Source organism: Rhipicephalus microplus, chromosome X (assembly GCF_043290135.1).
Source record: "Rhipicephalus microplus isolate Deutch F79 chromosome X, USDA_Rmic, whole genome shotgun sequence".
Taxonomy (NCBI): Eukaryota; Metazoa; Arthropoda; class Arachnida; order Ixodida; family Ixodidae; genus Rhipicephalus; species Rhipicephalus microplus.
In genome coordinates, this window is record NC_134710.1 from 222,277,663 (window position 1) to 222,289,836 (window position 12,174).

At 48.3% G+C, this 12,174-nt stretch overlaps 1 protein-coding gene across 3 annotated transcripts in view; it reads left to right on the forward strand.

Annotated features, from left to right (window-relative positions):
* LOC119187540 (paired mesoderm homeobox protein 2) overlaps nucleotides 1-12,174 on the forward strand; it is a 91,313-nt gene that overhangs the window by 42,269 nt on the left and 36,870 nt on the right. The gene's annotated exons all lie outside the window — the stretch shown is intronic.

Genomic DNA, 12,174 nt, shown 5'->3' on the forward strand with positions numbered 1-12,174 from the left:
TCGAAGCTGTTGTGAGCCGATGAGCGTGACGAATCACTTTTGATGTTTAAGAAATCTCGTACTGAATCGCCAAAAAAATGTTTCCGCTTTAGTGTCTGATAAACCGGATCAGCCTTGCTTATGGTAACTTGGAGCCAGAGCGGCAGCTTTGAAAGTGGTCATGAATAAAGCAGTGGACTCAAGCTCAGTGGGAAGTTACAAGTGTGGTGGTTTGGGCTAAATAGTTGTGTTTGAAGAGTGTTTGAGGCCTCTCGTGTTGACACATGAAATGCCCGAGAATGACACGTTGCGCTTTTTGGATTTAAAACTGTTTTTTAGCACACAGCATATTTGTTGCTGCCACGAACCACGCGCGCAGAAACCATTGCTTTCTTTTTCTTCCACTCACAGCAAGCTAGTAAAGCGAGGCATAGCTCGGACCTGACTTGAGAATGCCTTGAACGAGTCGTTCTTTCACAACATCTCTGCGAGCTTCAAAGCTCAAGTGTCCTGCCTTGTGGCTTCAGGTTTTCCTGAGGCATTTATCGCATCTGTCACTGAGTCTATCCTGCGGACCAGTAGAGCAGATCAGAGGCAGGAACAGGATCCGAACAACACGAATACAGAGCGTGAAATCTGTTCCGTACAAACACCAGATATCACACAGGCTCAATAAATCGGAAAACGTGCGGCCGTTCGTGTGCTGCTCTCTGCACCGTCAAAATTTATCAGTCTCACCAAATCTACAACCCCCCTGAAAAACTAGGCATCAACTCAATGTAAAGCTAAGCATAGGAACAGGTATGTGGCATGTTCTCGGGGAGTTGTCTATAGGACCCCCCTTTCCTGTGGTGCATGTTATGTCGGAACAACCGGAAGGTGTCTCATTGATCGACTGAGGGAACACGCTAACAATGTTAGCAACAGGAAAGATGGTTTTCTCGCTCAGCACTGCACTGAGTGCAACTGTGCGCCCCTTTTCAAGGACACAGTGACGCTTTATAAGCACAGGGATGAGCGCACCCGAGTTATCGCCGAGGCCGCGCAGATGGCGCGCGAACAGGTGCCTTGTATTAGCAAGCCCTCCGTGTCTCTGTCCGAGGTTCCTCGAAGGTATCGGTGCGCGCAACTAGTTTAGTACTTTCACTTTGACTTTTATGTTTCGTTTCCTTATAGATTTTTCTTTGCTTGTGTTTTTCCCCTTACTCTTCTATTGCTCTTCCTGTCACGTGGTTTTTGTCAGATGGTTTAATGTGTCCTCTATATCTTTTCACGATCTGCGCAATCAACTCAGTTGGAAGTTAGTGGTCGTCTCCTTCTTGTCCCTTTGTCGTCGTTCTGTTCTCGCTCTATGACTACCGTCGTACCATCAGTAGGAAGCTCAGCTTTTAAGCTTACCCCACAACTTGACCCATCGAACTAGGAAGGAGATGAAAGACCGTGGTCTTTAGTGCTATGGAAGCTTAGTTAAGAGTCGGGCTACTTGGTTTTCACTCAACTTGAATTGTCTTTTACAACTCAAAATACATCTCGGACAGCAAAGAAGCACACACATGCAGCGCTGCTTATTTTTCTCTATTCCTCTTTCTCTCAGCATGTATGACCTCACATAGATATATACGCGCACAAACTACAAAACACCGTTATGCTACAAGTGGAAATATTTTAATAAACTCATGATCCATCTCTGCCTATATGATAGGCAGCTAGCCCACTTGAATTACATTTGGAAGGAGATACACTCCGACTTCGTGATGTCATGTAACAAGCAGGCAATTTTCTGGCACACAGAAAAGTTTAAATGCCGTATAACCAATGGTAAACAATATGCAGTTTCGAAATTAGTTAATTCCACAACAACACCACTAGTTAACACCACAAGTTATAGTATACATTTTAAAGAAAAGGGTTGAGAAGTTGATAATAAGTTATACCAGTAATATGACAATAACAATATCACTAACGCCACAGAAACAGTGTTCAGATTATTAGGAAACAAGGCAGCTTATAATACACGCAAGCCGGAATATATGCAAGAAAGTGAATACTTATTATGAAAAAATATAGCAGCAATTATTCGTTGAAAAGTCATGATTGATCCCCTGTCATGGGAATCGGCGTACAACACGAAAGTAAAACGCGCCTTTACAGGGGTAATAAATGTTTACTGTACATTGATAGAGGAGGGTTCGACGAAGGTATGTTTTGGTGTTTCGCAGCTATAGCTACGTTCAACGTGGATGTATCCTCGTTGAAGCTTGGTACATCTCCATCCCAATGACTAACATCTACGATAAACTTATTAAACAAGCTATTGCGGTGTCTGTAGATGTTAACCACCAAAGCATAATCAGATAAAGAGGCGTGAGTAAGGTGAGCCCCGCCGTGGTGGTAGAGTGGCTAAGGTATTCGGCTGGTAAACTGCAGGTCACGGGATCGAATCCCGGCTGCGGCGGCTGCATTTCCGATGGAGGTGAAAATGTTGTAGGCCTGTGCGCTCAGATTTGGGTGCACGTTAAAGAACCCCAGGTGGTCGAAACTTCCGGAGCTCTCCATAGACTATGGAGTCTCTCATAATGATATTGTTACGTGGAAAATAACAGTTGTCGGTCCACAGACACAACGCAGCTCACTCACAACGTTCACTTCTTTACCCTCAGTCCGAGGCACCTTACTTGGGTATCCCCCACTATGCCCTCTTTCAGTCAGACGAAATCACGTAACACGACCCCCGGCGGCAAAAGCGCCGACCCGGCGAGTTTACGGGGCCACAGCAGGAGCAGTGTGGTAACGCTTGAGCCTTGATACGTGGACGATGTCCCTTGACAGCAGAGCGGAAGAGGTTGATGGACTATCAGGGACGATTTCATATGTAGTGTCGGTCACTCGTCTAAGCACGCGGTATGGGCCCGTGAAACGAGAGAGAAGTTTTTCTGACAGGCCTGCATGTCGCGTAGGGGACCAAAGAAGAACGAGGGAGCCTGTTGGAAAGTGTTCGTCACGATGCCGCTCGTCGTAACGATGCTTCTGCGAGTCTTGGGATGCCATTAATCTGCTGCGGGCAAGCTGACGAGCGTGGTCAGCTCGGGTAATAGCGTCGCGTGCATATTCGGAAGTATACTGCGCAGCGGCTGGCAGGAAGGTATCCAACGGCAATGTTGGTTCGCGTCCAAACAGAAGGTAAAATGGCGAGTACCCGGCAGTGTCATGCCGGGAGGAATTGTATGCGAACGTCACGTAGGGTAGTGCAAGGTCCCAATCACGATGGTCGGCCGAGACGTATTTCGATAGCATGTCGGTCAAGGTGCGGTTTAAACGTTCTGTAAGCCCGTTTGTCTGGGGGTGGTACGATGTCGTGAGCTTATGTTGGGTAGAGCAGGAACGCAGGATATCGTCAACCACTTTCGAAAGGAACGTACGGCCTCGGTCTGTCAGCAGTTGACGAGGGGCTCCATACACTAAAATGAGATCGCGTAGTAGAAAATCAGCGACGTCTGTAGCGCAGCTTGTTGGCATGGCTCGCGTAACTGCATAACGGGTCGCGTAATCCGTAGCCACCGCGACCCACTTGTTTCCGGAGGCGGATGTTGGGAAGGGACCGAGAAGGTCCAAACCAACACGGAAGAATGGCTCCGATGGGATGTCGATGGGCTCAAGATATCCGGAAGGTAGTCTCGACGGCTTTTTGCGACGCTGGCAAATTTCACAAGCGTTGACATAGCGACGTACAGAACGTGAAAGGCCAGGCCAGTAGAAGCGGCGGCGTACACGGTCATATGTGCGAGAGACACCAAGGTGACCCGCGGTTGGCGCGTCATGGAGCTCGCGTAGGACTGTAGAACGCAGGTGCTTTGGTATGACCAGAAGTAGGTCGTGACCATGGGGCGATAAATTACGCCGATATAAGGTGTGGTCCTTTAAGGTAAACATGCGAACGGAAGCGTCTTGCGGTGAAGATTCAAGCTGTTGTATTAGGCGGCTGATATCCGGATCGCGACGCTGCTCGTCCCCGAGATGAAGCAGCTGGGAGGTGGAAAGGACGCAGCCCACAGAATCAGTGCTCGTAGGATCGCAGTCGGCCACAGGGTAGCGTGACAGACAATCCACATCTTTGTGCAGTTTTCCTGATTTGTACACTACGGTGTAAGAATACTCCTGGAGGCGGAGTGCCCAGCGGGCGAGACGACCTGTGGGATCTTTGAGGGAGGCGAGCCAGCAGAGAGCGTGGTGGTCGGTAAGAACTATAAATGGTCGGCCGTATAAGTAAGGGCGAAATTTCGCGACTGCCCACACCAGCGCTAGGCATTCGCGCTCTGTGATGGAATAATTACGCTCCGAGGTGGACAGCAGCCTGCTGGCATAAGCTATCACGCGATGCTGCCCACGTTGTCGCTGAGCCAACACAGCGCCTATTCCGTAACCGCTGGCATCGGTGCGCACTTCCGTCGGTGCCGTAGGGTCGAAGTGAGCCAGCACAGGAGAAAAAGTCAGCCAAGTGGTCAGGTCGGAAAATGCTGCTGCTTGCGAGGAACCCCAGGTAAACGTCTCATCCGGTTTGAGTAAATCTGTTAGGGGCCGAGCGATTTCCGCGAAGTTCTTGATGAACCGCCGAAAATAGGAGCAGAGCCCCACAAAGCTGCGAACATCTTTGGCGGTTTTCGGCACAGGAAAGTCCTTCACAGCTCGAACTTTTTCTGGGTCAGGCTGTACACCGTAAGCGTCAACAATATGTCCAAGTATTGTAATGCGACGGCGACCAAACCGGCACTTAGATGAATTCAGCTGAAGGCCGGCGAGACGGAATACATCAAGAATTTTTGACAGTCTCTCAAGGTGCGCTTCAAAAGTGGGAGCATATGTTGTAGGCCCGTGTGCTCAGATTTGGGCGCACGTTAAAGAACCCCAGGTGGTCAAAATTTCCGGAGCCCTCCACTACGGCGTCTCTCATAATCATATGGTGGTTTTGAGACGTTAAACCCCACAAATCAATCAATCAATCAAAAGTGGGAGCAAACACAATCACGTCATCCAGATAACAAAGACACGTAGACCACTTGAATCCATGGAGCAGGGAGTCCATCATTCGTTCAAAGGTGGCGGGGGCATTACATAAGCCGAAAGGCATGACTTTGAATTGGTAGAGGCCATCGGGTGTTACAAAAGCCGTCTTCTCTCGGTCCATGGGGTCCACGGCAATCTGCCAATAACCAGAACGAAGATCGATGGAAGAAAAGTAGGCGGCACCATGGAGACAATCAAGAGCGTCATCAATGCGGGGCAGAGGGTATGCGTCTTTCTTAGTGATGTTGTTAAGGTGGCGATAGTCCACACAAAATCGCCACGATCCGTCCTTCTTTTTAACTAATACCACCGGGGATGCCCAGGGACTGGAGGATGGTTCAATAATGTCCTTCGCTAGCATCTTCTTCACCTCCTTCTGAATTATGCTCCGCTCAAAAGCAGACACTCTGTAGGGACGGCGGTGAACAGGGTTGGCATCACCTGTGTGTATGCGATGCTGGACAAAGGACGTCTGCCCAAGAGGTCGGTCACCAAAATCGAAAATATCCTGGTAGGCCTCGAGAAGATGTTGTAGGGCTTCAACTTGCGGAGGCGGAAGATCTGTGGCGATCATGTGTACAATTTGACGGCTGCCCGAATGTGTTGCGAGTGATGTGCGCTGCGGTGAAGCAAGTGTGTCTAAGGCAAGCACTTCAATTTGTGAATCGAGCAACGGACACAGGTGGGCCACAGAAATGCCTTGTGGAAGCACATGATTCATGTAGCAGAAATTGACAAGAGGTAGACAAGTTTTGTTATCTGTGATGCTGATCACCGTATAGGGCACTGCAACATTGTGCGCAAGGAGTACGTCGGTGAGAGGCGTAGCGTAATAGTCACCGTCGGGCACAGCTGGTGAGCACAGAAAATCGACGTACGTCACAGTTTTCGAGGGCAGGCGAACAAAATCGCTGCATTGTAATCGGCATGTAGGTTGGTACGGGGCGGCACTGATTTGTGGCAGTTCAAGGCGGAGCACACCAGCGGAGCAATCAATCAGAGCAGAATTGGCGGCAAGAAAATCGAGGCCTAGTATGAGGTCGTGGGGACATGTTTCAAGCACGGTAAAAAGGACGACCACTTGATGACCGGCTACGGTAAGTTGAGCTGTGCACATACCGACGACAGGGACTGTTGCGCCATCTGCAACTTGGACGACACTGGTCAAGGGGGGCGTGAGGACCTTCTTCATGCGACGACGAAAACGCGAACTCATAATACAGACGTGAGCGCCCGTATCTATCAAAGCTTCAACAGGTGTACCGTCAACATATACTTCTAGGGTGTTCCGGTTCAAACGTAAGGGCAACAGAGGATTTTCGGGTAAGGTCGACAGGGCAGCTTCACCTCCAGAAGCTGCGCAGCCTAGTTTTCCGGGGACGCTCGGCGGTTGAACGATGGCGAGGGAGAGTGGCGACGCGTGTTTGAACGAGAAGGGCGGCTTTGAGGCGGTGGCGACGACGGGGCACGGTGGCCGTAGTCCTCAGGGGCAGTAAATGCTGTAGACTCGGTGCAGGTCGGATAACGGTGGTTTGGTGGACGGAATGAGTTACTGTAAGCGGAGTACGAGCCAGAAGACATAGATGGCCATTGGCTGCGGCAGTAACGAGCGATGTGTCCTGCGCGACCACAGCGGAAGCAAATTGGCTTATCATCAGCTGTTCGCCATTCAGACGGGTTCCTGGTTCGGATAGAGTACGGACGGCGACGTCTCATGTCCACAGAAGCTATCGAGGGGCCAGTATTATCCAGTGTGGATGCAGTGGACAGGATACCAAGGTTAGCAAATTCCTGGCGGACAACAGCCTGGATCAAGGCGACAGCTGGCGTTGAGGCGTCGGGCAACGTCGGTTTGTTGGCAGCCGGGTAAGCGGCCTCGAGTTCACGTCGGACGATGCGCGTCACGTCGTCGGTTGTAGACGGATGACAAGGAGTGGCTTCGCAAGACGACGTTGCCGCGGTGTTGGGTAGGCGCTGAAACTGCTGCAAAATGCGTCGACTCTTCGCCTGCTCGAGACGGCGGCACTCTTTGATCACGGCGTCCATGGTCGTTACGTTGGTGAATACAAGTAGACTGAACGCATCGTCGGTGATTCCTTTTAACACGTGCGAAATCTTGTCGGCCTCAGTCATGTTGGGATCGGCCCTTTGACACAACGCTAAGACGTCTTGAATATAAGTCAAGTAGGGCTCAGTGGACGTCTGTGTACGGACAGCCAATTGCTTTCGGGCATCAAGTTGTTGACCAAACGGGTTGCCAAAAAGGTCGCGGAGCTGTTGTTTAAACATTTCCCAGCTTGTGATTTCGTGCTCGTGGGTCTCAAACCAGGTGCGAGGGGTCTTGTCAAGATAGAAAATGACATTCGCAAGCATAACGGTTGGGTCCCAGCCATATTGCTTGCTGATGCGCTCGTACATGCTAAGCCACTTGTCCACATTCACGTTGTCCTCTCCAGTAAAGGTACCGGGATCACGGGGTTGCGTTAGGGCGACGTACCGGGTTGCTGTCGTTGCTGAGGTAGGTGGCGAAGCCGTATCCTCACCCGGAGCCATGGTAGCAGACTTAAGGAGGCGTCCACTGCGTAGCTCCGTTGTCAGAAGAGTACCCAGCACCTCCACCAAAATGTTACGTGGAAAATAACAGTTGTCGGTCCACAGACACAACGCAGCTCACTCACAACGTTCACTTCTTTACCCTCAGTCCGAGGCACCTTACTTGGGTATCCCCCACTATGCCCTCTTTCAGTCAGACGAAATCACGTAACAATATTGTGGTTTTGGGACGTTAAACCCCACACATCAATCAATGAATCATCAAGATGAGTGTCGCATACTAGACGCGGAAGTTGGGCTAAGGGCGCCATTGAACTTCGTGGCGTCTAAGAATATATATATATATATATATATATATATATATATATATATATATATATATATATATATATATATATATGCAAGAAAGAGACGACGAAACTTTCACAGAAGCGTCTTTACTACTAAACGTTTTCAGCTGGTGTACTAGCCTTCGTCAGAGTTGTCACCAGCTGAAAACGTTTAGTAAAGACGCTTCCGTGAAAGTTTTGTCGTCTCTTTCTTGCATACAATACGTCGGGTCCAGCGTGAATGACGTTCAAAGAATCTGATATATATATATATATTGTAATAATACACAGTACTAGGCTGGGGTGTCAGCCATCTTCTTTATTTCTAACCTCTTCTTCCTCCTCGTCTCCCTCTAGCCCTGCCGAACGTCCACGTACACTCCCCCTCTTTGAAGACTCATCCCTCCTGGGTTGATACATGAAAACGTTTCCAATGGTCGCAAATTCCAGCACACCATCATCATTGGTGTAACCGACCCTTTTGAGAACGCCATGTTGCCCTGCGATCTGCACCACGCGATAAGGTCCCATGTACACCTGCTTTGTGCCGGGAAGGCCTTTTCTGACAAGCACCAGATCGTTCAGTTGTATCTGAGGTATCCACGTGTTGTGGCGACGGTCAAAGTTCCTCTTCATGCTTTCCCGGTATCGCTGGTAGGCTTCCAAAGTTTTTCGTTTTTCGCACAATTGCAGGCGGTCTGAAATGCAAATCAGTAGGAAGCACTGGTACCTTTCCGAAAGCTGCAAAATATGGGCTACAGCCGATGCTCGTAGTGTGCGACCGATTGTGATGAACGACAGCAGCCTCCAAGCAGAATTTCCATCCACCTTGAAAACCTGGATAAATTGAAATGAACTGCTTCAAATCCCGAATGATTCTTTCAGCCATGCCATTTCCTGCTGGATGGTACGGAGCGCAGCGTCGCAATACAACTCCTCGTTCCTTCGCCCAATCTTGCAAACGCTGACTGAGAAACGCTGACCCATTGTCTGCTATTAGTATTTTCGTATTCTTGAACATCTCTCGATTCAAAAGAGCGATCACATTATTTGCGTCTTCCCTTCCCGGCCGTGCAGCCACTATTCTTGTGCACTGGTCTATTGCCACTAGGAAAGACTGCGTTCTTCTTACTCCTGCAGCCTTCTTCTTCAGCTCTGCGAAATCTAAATGAATGACTTCGAATGGTAGGTCGGAATGTTGAGGCAAAACCATCTCGCCTGTTCTCTGAAGGTGCTTGGCTTTGTGAACTTGACATTGATGACAAGACCGAGCATACCGTTGAACGTCCTCTTTCATGTGTTTCCACTGGAAACGCTGACGAATCTTGTGATATGTCCTCCAAAAGCCGTCATGTCCACCTTAGTGCGGGGAGTCGTGATAGAGCTCCAAAATTCGAGGCACCATTGTTTCTGGGACTGTGAACTTTCCGTTATGGAACTTAAGTTCTTCAGTTCCCTCCCACAACAATGTTGCGTTGACAAAGGATACGGGTGTTGCAGTAGGTCTCCAGCTTGCAAGCGGGCGTCGTTCCTCAGCTCGTGTGGCCCCGGTATTCCTTGCAGCAGGTGTCATGGGTGGACGTTGGGTTCCTAGGTCCTGGAGGTAGAGGTTTCGCATTCCCTGCAGAAGTTCTTCGACCGTCTTGGGTCCTCGCATTTGTATTTGCTTCTGGAGGTCCGGACTTAAACCATGAATGATAAGCGGAACCACAGACGTCTCAGGCAAAGATGAGTCCGCCAGCTGTAGCAAGCGCCTTTTCTCATAAAAATAGCTGAGTGCAGATCCAGATTTGTATTTGAACGTGATTGCTTTGTCCCATAGCAACACGTTGTTCTCGCTGAAGGAGCTCAGAAAGCTTGCTTTCCACTCTGTCCATGGTTTGTTGCTGTGAGTGTTGAGACGCCATTCGTACCAACTCTTTGCTATGCCTGATAGGAATAGTCGCATGTTTTTCAGTTTATCTTCGTCGCTGTGCCAGTAGTTTTCATTGCATGCATACTCGTAAAACGTGAGCCAAGACTCGGGACTACTAGACTCTCCGTCAAACATGTCTGGCTTCACTTGTTTGCGACTCGGTCTGCTTAATCTTTCCATCGCGTTTACAAGCAAGCGCATTAAATCATTTTGCTGCCTATTCTGTTCTTGGTGCAGTTCAAGAAACTTGTTGATCAGCTCGATGGAACTGTCAGGCAAAGCAGCGGTAGCAGGCTTCGCGTCGTTTCTTACTGGAGTCAGCACGAAATTCTCATAATCCTGAAGTTTCATGTTGATCCTCACCGTTCTTTTAGCAAGTAAATGGTCTGGAGTGAGCTTCATTTTAGTGCTTCTATAGGAAACAAATGCGTCAGTGCTCGCTGCTTCTGGAAGAGCTAGTTCCTCTTCATCTTGAGGCGTTGCGGTCAAGATCCGGATGCCACCGCGTTGATTTGCTCCAATGCTGAAGTCCACCCACGTTTTGAATGTCCGCACAGAAAGTATACGCGGCTGCGCCAATTTGTAATAATACACAGTACTAGGCTGGGGTATCAGCCAATCTTCTTTATTTCTAACCTCTTCTTCCTCCTCGTCTCCCTCTAGCCCTGCCTAACGTCCACGTACATATATATATATATATAAATATATATATATATATATATATATATATATATATATATATATATATATATATATATATATATATATATATATATATATATATATATATATTTATATATATATATATATATATATATATATATATATATATATATATATATATTTATATATATATATATATATATATATATATATATATATATATATATATATATATATATATATATATATATATATATATATATATATATATATATATATATATATATATATATATTTCCCAGCGGACGACGCAGGTAGGTATGCCCCCTCACTCACGAAAGAGTTGGTCACTCACTGATCTTTGATCTCTGATACACTTTTGGCTCAGTTTGCAAAACAACCCAGTGTCATGAGGAGCTGGAATGTTATGCAAGACTATGCCGTTAAATCTATATCATTCGATGTGCAGTAAAATTTGCACTTACATGAGTCATATTTAAGTGCAGAAACAGGAAGTACCAATATACGAGACGGATATACTATCCCAACTTCTTTACTTCAGTGCCCAAAACCAATCTCCCATTTTTTTTTTACCTTTTACATTCGCATAGAGCATAGATCAAACAACGTAATTAACGCTACTTTCTAGTAATTTCTCGCGCTTAAAATGATGGTTCTTTTCCTGCGCAGTATCAAATGGGCGCGCCATTTGCTTCTCTTCTGCGCGAACACGGTTCACTGAGCTTCTGAGCGCGTTCCGCCAGGGAAAACGGAAACGAGCTGTGGCACAGGAGTTAAACGTCGGTGACACACGTATTTCCCGGAGTAAGCCACGCTTATCGGCGCGTATAGCGTAAAGTGTGCAGCAACGAGGTTTCGTTTTTGCTCCGCCGTCCACGCCTTGTAAGACGATCCGCGCGAAGCGGGCGAGCTGCAAACAGTGGTTCGCTCGCACGAGGCAGCCGGGGCCCCGAACGGCGGCTGACGACGCCTCGTTGCCGCCGAGTGTCGGCCGTGGGTCTTCTCGGCGGGGAGATAAGCATCGCCGACGCCCCGGCGCACTCTCTTCCGCAGCACGTCTTGCCCGGTCCGCGCCATCAGCTGGCGGGAAATTTTGGCTGCAGTCGTGGGGCTGACAGGGAATGTCGCAGAGGCCCGCGCGCTTGTGTTGTGCGTGCGGCCGCCGGAAGTCGCGCGACCCGGCAGGGGACAGGCGCGTCTCTGCGAAAGTTACGCCAGTCGGTTTTTGGAGCAACGTCTGGTGGGATCATTAAAGCATGTGAAATGGCTGTCTGCAAAGCGACTCTCATTCTGCCCGAACACATGCACGGCGCTACAAAAAAAATGTAATCTACTGGGAAAACATGCATATGGCTGGTGATCCGCGACTATACATTGCGGAACTAAAAACAAGTGTACCATTAAAATATGACTGTTTTGTGTCATAGGTGTAATCGAACGTTCTGTGCTGGGACGCGTTCAATATAAGTTCAGATTAGTTGAGGAGCACTGAATATATTGAAATCAAATGTAAAGATGCATGAGAGAGCCGACAGATGAAGACAATGACCTATATAGACTCTACCATGGTCACTGTGGTTGTACGAACAGGAATAGGTGCCTCAAAGGAGCTACTACCATTCCGACGAGCCATGCTGTCTTTCAAAAAATTTA